The 8,159-nt window shown below is 41.3% G+C and overlaps 2 long non-coding RNA genes across 2 annotated transcripts; one reads left to right on the top strand and one right to left on the bottom strand.

The window, feature by feature from the left end:
- Positions 1-941: 941 nt before the first annotated feature.
- LOC134201562 (uncharacterized) lies at positions 942-6,430 on the top strand. Its single transcript, XR_009976914.1, has 3 exons — positions 942-1,633; positions 2,085-2,287; positions 5,364-6,430. It is a non-coding gene; the product is annotated as an uncharacterized LOC134201562 (long non-coding RNA).
- Positions 4,149-4,888, bottom strand: LOC134201558 (uncharacterized). The gene is made up of 2 exons (XR_009976910.1): positions 4,628-4,888; positions 4,149-4,331 (listed from the first exon to the last, which is right to left on the bottom strand). It is a non-coding gene; the product is annotated as an uncharacterized LOC134201558 (long non-coding RNA).
- Positions 6,431-8,159: the final 1,729 nt, after the last annotated feature.

Here is an 8,159-nt window from a genome sequence, read left to right on the forward strand (position 1 = left end):
TCAACAAATCCCGACCGGCGCCCTCTTCTTCGATGTAGCGAAGGCGTTCGACAAAGTCTGGCACAACGGTTTGTTCTACAAACTGTACAACATGGGAGTGCCAGACAGACTCGTGCTCATCATACGAGACTTCTTGTCGAACCGTTCGTTTCGATATCGAGTAGAGGGAACTCGTTCTCGTCCCCGTCATCTGACTGCCGGAGTCCCGCAAGGCTCCGCACTCTCCCCGTTACTATTTAGTTTGTATATCAACGATATACCCCGGTCTCCGAAGACCCATCTAGCGCTCTTTGCCGATGACACGGCTATCTACTACTCGTGTAGAAAGATGTCGTTGCTTCATCGGCGACTCCAGATCGCAGTAACCACCATGGGACAGTGGTTCCGGAAGTGGCGAATAGACATCAACCCCACGAAAAGCACAGCGGTGCTATTCAAAAGGGGTCGCCCTCCGAATACCACTTCGAGCACCCCACTCCCCAATAGGCGCGCAAACACCTCCGCCGTTAGCCCCATCACTCTCTTTGACCAGCCCATACCGTGGGCCTCGAAGGTCAAATACCTAGGCGTCACCCTCGACAGAGGGATGACATTCCGTCCCCACGTAAAAACGGTACGCGATCGCGCCGCCTTTATTCTAGGACGATTCTACCCAATGCTTTGTAGACGAAGCAAACTGTCCCTCCGTAACAAGGTAACCCTCTACAAAACTTGCATACGCCCCGTCATGACGTATGCAAGCGTAGTGTTCGCTCACGCGGCCCGCACCAACTTGAGACCCCTTCAGGTTATACAATCCCGATTCTGCAGGATAGCCGTCGGAGCACCATGTTTCCAGAGGAACGTGGACATCCACGATGACCTGGAGCTCGACCCCGTCAGTAAGTATCTACAGTCGGCATCGCTGCGCCACTTTGAGCAGACGGCACGACATGAGAACCCTCTTGTCGTGGCCGCTGGAAACTACATACCCGATCCTGTAGACCGAATGGTAAACCGTCGACGTCGCCCAAAGCACGTCATCACGGATCCTCCTGATCCATTAACGGTGCTTTTAGGCAATACAAGCACCGGTCACCGTCCTCGTCGAACCCGTCGCTTGCGACGAAGGGCTCGACGAGCGAATTAGCCCACAGACACAGCCCACTGAGTTTCTCGCCGGATCTTCTCAGTGGGTCGCGCTTCCGACCCGGTGGTAGATTCTGCGAAGCACTGCACTTGCCTAGGGTCAGTGTTAGCAATTCTCCGGTTTGAGCCCCGTAAGCTCACCTACACAAGCTAGGGTAAGCTGAAATAGCCTCTCAAGGCTATCAGCATAGGTAGAAAAAAAAAAAAGCTAAGCGAAGTAAATTATCCCTTAGAAATAAGATGACACTCTACAAAACTTGCATACGCCCCGTCATGAGCACTGCAAGTGTAGTGTTCGCACACACGGCCCGCACTCACTTGAAACCCCTCCAAATAATACAATCCCGTTTTTGCAGGATAGCTGTCGGAGCCCCGTGGTTCGTCCAGAACGTGGACCTCCATGACGACATGCACCTAGAGTCCATCATTAAGAATCTAAAGTCGGCATCAGTGCGCCACTTCGAAAAAGCGGCACGACACAAGAACCTTCTTATCGTGGCCACCGGTAACTACATTCCCGATCCTGCGGACCGAATGATAAACAGTCGACATCGCCCTAAAACCGTCATTTCGGATTCACCCGATCCACTCACGGTGCTTTTAGGTACTCCAAACACCGCTCATCGTTCTCGTCGAACACGTCGCTCGCGACGAAGGACTCGGCGAGTAAATTAACCCACAGACACAGCCCACTGAGTTTCTCGCCGGATCTTCTCAGTGGGTCGCTTTTCCGATCCGGTGGTAGATTCTGCGAAACACAGCTCTTGCTAGGGTTAGTGTTAGCAACGTCGTCAGGTTTAATCCCCGTGAGTTCACCTACTAGTTAAGGCTACGCTGAAATGGTCTCTCAAGATCTTAGGTAGAAAAAAAGACTTCCGAAGGCAGCCAAGGTTGTTGGCAGTCTCCAAGAACAAGTTATCACTTAACCTCGATTTTGTTTTTCTTTTTTTCTATAGTTTGTAGGTAGACGAGCATACGGCCCACCTGAAGGTAAACGGCTACCATCGCTCATGGACGTAAGCAATGCCAGGGGCATAGCCAAACCGCTGCCTACCATTGAGTACTCTCCGCAAGCCTCGCTTGAAGAAGCTCATGAATGCCAACGAATGACCAACCAATGGATGATCACATGCCATGCCAGTCTATACAAAAATGACAGGTACTTAGAGAGAAAAAAATTACTAAATACAAATAAATTTGGTCAGTTTGTCCATACGCGAATCTGTGATTTTTAAGAGAAACACAAACTAATCATCTTATGCAAACTTTATGGCTTGATTTACCCATTGTAAGACGCCCTGTATAAGTAAGTATAGAGGTATGCATTTACAATTAAACGTATGTAGGTATGACCTAGCTGAAATGAATATGCTTTCTGTGTTTTTCCCTTGCCTTTTAATTATTACTAGTGGTCCCGCAGTAGTCGAAATTCGACTATAATTAATTGGAATTGTATAATAAGTTTGTACACTATTATTATTGAATTTTATACTTCTATAATCACAAATTTCGCCAAGACTACACTATAAAAAAATATTAATAAAGACAAACAATATTTAATCTATTCTCAATTTGACCACAGACGTCAAGAACAAAAGTTTGACAATAAATGTATGCATGCGTGTGTGTGTCAAATATATGGTATGTAGTGTGTTTAATGTTTTCTTTAATGATTTAATGTATCGTTTATGCATTATTTTAAAAAAAATTTGCATTGTGCACTTCTTCTATACTCTCTATAAGTGTGGAAAATTTCATACTCCTCCGTCCGCGCAATTTTCATAAAAAGGGATACAAAGTTTTTCCTTCACGTTAATATATAGATTTTTCTAATGCACTAATTACTTTTAGTTATGGTAGGCAGCGGCTTGGCTCTGCCCCTGGCATTGCTGAAGTCCATGGGCGACGGTAACCACTCACCATCAGGTGGGCCGTATGCCCGTCTGCCTACAAAGGCAATAAAAAAAAAAAAAAAAAAATTAGTTTGCGACTTTATCGTAATCATTTCAAATTAGCATTCTAGTCATATGTACTGTTACCTTGTTACAGATGTATCGAGGTAGCGCATACGAACACTGAATATTCCTTGAATACGATCTTGTGTCTCTGATTACGCAATTCCGTCTCACTTTGACGACGTATTCTATATTATTAATACGCGAAGCAAAAACTTTGTATTTTTTAATGCTTAGATAGGTAGACGAACTCACAGCCCACCTGGTGTTAAGTGGTTACTGGAGCCCATAGACATCTACAACGTAAATGCGCCACCCACCTTGAGATATGAGTTCTATGGTCTTAGTATAGTTAAAACGGCCCCACCCTTCAAATAAAAACGCATTACTTACTGCCTTACCGCAAAAATAGACGGGGTAGTGTTACCTACCCGTACGGAGTCACAAGAGGTCCTACCAACACTTCGATCAACAATAGTAACTAGATAAAGGGATACGTACAAAATTAAAGCAAAAACTGTCCGCGTGAATATATACTTATATAGCTACATTCGTTTACTAACAAACGGAGAAAAAAGTTTTGAAACACTTTTACTTTCAAACTAATAACAACTATGGCACCTAGTAATAAAGTCACAAATCTCCAAAACATTATCTAATACTTACGATCATTCGTCACATAAAACGAGCAAAGCAATAAATTACTCCTGTCACTTACCAATAAAAAGACATATTTTAAACAACTTTTAATGTTAAATCAATCTTAAGGTGCAACAAATAAAGTAACTTTTCCCTTAATTGCTCTGAGAACTAACATCGTTTTGCTTTATTTATTTTTGCTTCTTGAAATGCCGATTTCTATTTACTACAGGAGGTAAGGGAGTCGCGCTTAACACTAAAATAATTTATTAATGAATTAAAGTAAAAGTTTAGTTGTTTACTTTTTATGTTTTGGAAATGTATGTTTGTTAGTATCTATACATTACTTATTATTTTATTAGCGTTACGTTTTTGTGTAATATATATTTTTAAGTTTTCGCGACCAGTGCACATAATAAAACAACGTTTAAACGGTTTCAAGCGTGGTATTTTTATTACAATGTTTCGGCCACATTTCAGTAGCCGTGAGCACGGAAGGCAAAGATGTCCAGTGTCAATAAGCGGAGTTCTTAGCTGGCTTATAAAAGTCATCTCTTGTTTCTCTGGCGACAATCGAGATCCATTCTGCACACGTGATTGCTAGGAAAGCTAAAATAAAAATGGAAAGCTAAGTATCTAATGAGAGTCCAACAAACAGACACAAAAGCAGCATTAACCAATTTTAACCAACTAATTTTGAAGTGCTGCTAACAAATTTTAAAAAATTATTACAACACAAATCTACTCCATGCATTTACTGTTCTGTTAAGCAAAAGTTTGTCCATGTGTTGGCCGAGACTTGGCCAACATTTGTAGCGGTGGTTAAAAATCGGTAATTTTGTTCAAAATTTAATATTATTTATAAGTTTAAAGCTTACAATATAGTTTATACTTCATGTACTTACCGAAAGTAAGATACTCCGGCCGTTAAATTGCTTTTTCGGGCCTTATTTTTGCAACTTTTGAATACACACTGCGGTATTGTGAGACGGGTTGACATTGGCTGTGTTTGAAGTGAACTAAACAAAATAAGAGCTCACATTTCAAGTGCGCTGTTATTTGACGAGACGGATTTTATGCACCGACCCGAAATCTAGTTACTATTGTTGATCGAAGTACCAACAGTAATTACACAAATTATAATTTATAATCAATCCATTTTTACGAAAATTGCAGGGACGGAGGAATATGATATTTCCCACACTTATAGAAAATATAGAGAAGGAATACAGAATTCTATTTTTTTTTTAATTATGCTTAAAAAATAAATTAAATCAACAAAGAAAACATTACACATACTACCATGCATTTGATACAACACATACATATAATTATATCTTTGTTTATTATCAAATGTCAAACTTTTATTATTGTTTAAAATCTGTGGTAAAATTTAGAATAGATTAATATTGTTTTTGTTTAATATTATTTGTCTATAGTGTAGCCTTGGCGATATCTGTGATTAAAGATGTAAAGTCTTTGACAATAGAGCCATAGTAATGTTCGAACTTATAATTTAAATTATAATTATTTCGATTACTAGGCGACCACTAGTATATATAATTATTTAAAATTAGGAACAAAATATCACGCATTGTCGTTCGGCCCCAATTTAGGAAATATAATTAAATTTAAATTTAGGAAACCTGGACGCTGACGGCGGGGCTGCCCATAAGTTAAGAGTTGCACAGCGGGCGATGGAGAGAGCTATGCTCGGTATCTCTCTAAGGGACAAAATCCGGAACGAAGAAATTCGACAGAGGACTAAAGTCGACGGCTAAAGTGGCAATGGGCCGGTCACATATGTCGAGCCAACGACGCAGGGTGGCGGAGGAAAGTTTCGAATGAAGGCCACGGATGGGTACCAGGAGCGTGGGGCGTCCTCCAACCAGGTGGACCGACGACTTAGTGCGCACGGCGGGAAGTCGTTGGATGTGGAAGGCGGAGGACCGCATTCTGTGGAAGGCATTGGGAAAGGCCTATGTCCAGCAGTGAGCAGATAAACGCTGATGATGATGATGTATTATGGGTACCAAAGACTAATAAACATACTTATTTACGTTTAAGTATATACATTGTAATGAACGCGCCGGAATGGAGCTTAACGTCAACTGTCATGAAGCGTTTTTACGGTGGTAGGACCTCTTGCGAGTCCGCGCGGGTAGGTACCACCACCCTGCCTATTTCTGCCGTGAAGCAGTAATGCGTTTCGGTTTGAAGGGTGGGGCAGCCGTTGTAACTATGCTGAGACCTTAGAACTCATATCTCAAGGTGGGTGGCGCATTTACGTTGTAGATGTCTATGGGCTCTAGTGACCACTTAACAACCAGGTGGGCTGTGAGCTCGCCCACACATCTAAGCAATAAAATAAAGCGTCCTTCTGGTTTTCACCGCCTTTTGGGGAACACATCAAAATGCTCCAACGTTACATTTATTTGCATTAATTCAGTTATGTACTTGTGTGGTGTTAAAATAAAGGATTAAATAAAGGATTGATAAGTTGCGGTGTTTGTCTATTACACTTTTACATACTTAAATAGTTAATACTGAATGGATGAATGAATGGTAAATTATATAATATTATAATATCTTGCACTGCACTAAATTTCGCATGTCAAATAATGACAAAGCATACACGCTGCTTTTAACTTGTAAAATGTAATAACTCATTTTCACTATGCTTGGCGAATAAATGATTTCTTTCTTTCTTTCTTTCTTTCTATACACACCCCGATAAAGGACTAACAAATCAGTTCCTCACTCAGTGTTTGCGCGATGTGGGCATCGAACCCACGACTGTCGGCGCAACGTTCAGGGCCGCTGACTACTCCATCACCGAGTCAGTCAGTTGTTCATACGAAGCATCCTGATCGATGTGACGTCAAAAAGCAAAATTTGTTAGGCACTGCCATAGCAAACGGCGTTGGTATTAATACATTCATACCAAGTCACGCACCAAGCTGATATAATATAATTAGGCTGTTTTTTTTAAGCAAAACTTCTTTACGCGCGTTGAAAGTAAAATGTAACTCGCGAGAGATTCGTTACGGCTAGAGAGAAAAAATACAATATAAGAAGAGCTAGAGTGAGAAAATAGACAGAGCGTCTCGCGAACCACTCAGCCGTGGAGAGAGGGAGAAAGCGTGCTAGGTCGTTTCTCTTATACACAGCATTCCCTATTACGAGAGAAATTTGATTTAAGGATGAATAATGAAGAAAATCGCAATACTACATACACGCCGCAAAAGAAGTTTTCCTTTCACATCCACAAGTAAAAGGCGCACATTTCTAATGAATTTTCTAATGAAATACGTACTTAACAAATGTCCACGATTGACTTCCACGGTGAAGGAATAACACCGTGTAATAAAAATCAAACCCGCAAAATTATAATTTGCGTAATCACTGGTGGTAGGACCTCTTGGGAGTCCGCACGGGTAGGTACCACCATCCCGCCTATTTCTGCCGTGAAGCAGCAATGCGTTTCGGTTCGAAGGGTGGGGTAGTCGTTGTAACTATACTGAGACCTTAGAACTTATATCTCGAGGTGGGTGGCGCATTTACGTTGTAGATGTCTATGGGCTCCAGTAACCACTTAACATCAGGTGGGCTGTGAGCTCGTCCATCCAACTAAGCAATAAATAAATAAAAAAAAAAAAAAAAACATTTTTTTTAATTCTTGTCTTTACAATCGAATCATATGAAATTCATTTTACATATCCCCTCCCCCGAACTCACCCCACGATCGCGTCCTGGCACCGTTGCATGGCTACAAAGTACAAACACTGTATTCAATAATGAGGTCATGGGCATTTGAAAACAAACATAATAGTATAGGACAATTCTTAAGTTTTTTTTTATTGCTTAGATGGGTGGACGAGCTCACAGCCCACCTGATGTTAAGTGACTACTGGAACCCGTAGACATTTACAACGTAAATGCGCCACCCACCTTGAGAATAAGTTCTAAGGTCTCAAGTATAGTTACAACGGCTGCCCCACACTTCAAACCGAAACGCATTAGTGCTTCACGGCAGAAATAGGCAGATTTTTTATTTTTTCCCATAGATCTAGTGGTAGTGTCGTTGACTATAGAATTCTTATACTGGTCATGGTGTTTTTGATTTAGTTATTTGTTATTGGGAGGCTACTCTTTTTCTTCTGACTTGTTGTGGGCTCTTATATTGTGTATCTGTCTGCTTAGTGCGAGTTTTTTAACGTTCTCGATTGCGTAAAAGTTAACTCAAATTTGTATGGAGTTGGAACAGCGCCCCTGGCGGCAAATGAAGGGAAGCAGTTCCAACTCCATACAAATTTGCGTTAACTTTTACGCGATCGAGAACGTTAAAAAACTCGCACTAAGCACATCCGTATCTATGACAGAGAAGACAAGAAATTATTAGCTCGAAGGTGTTGATTAAAAAACATATATATGCTT

The sequence above is a fragment of the Bombyx mori genome, chromosome 27 (assembly GCF_030269925.1).
Source record: "Bombyx mori chromosome 27, ASM3026992v2".
NCBI classification, from domain to species: Eukaryota; Metazoa; Arthropoda; class Insecta; order Lepidoptera; family Bombycidae; genus Bombyx; species Bombyx mori.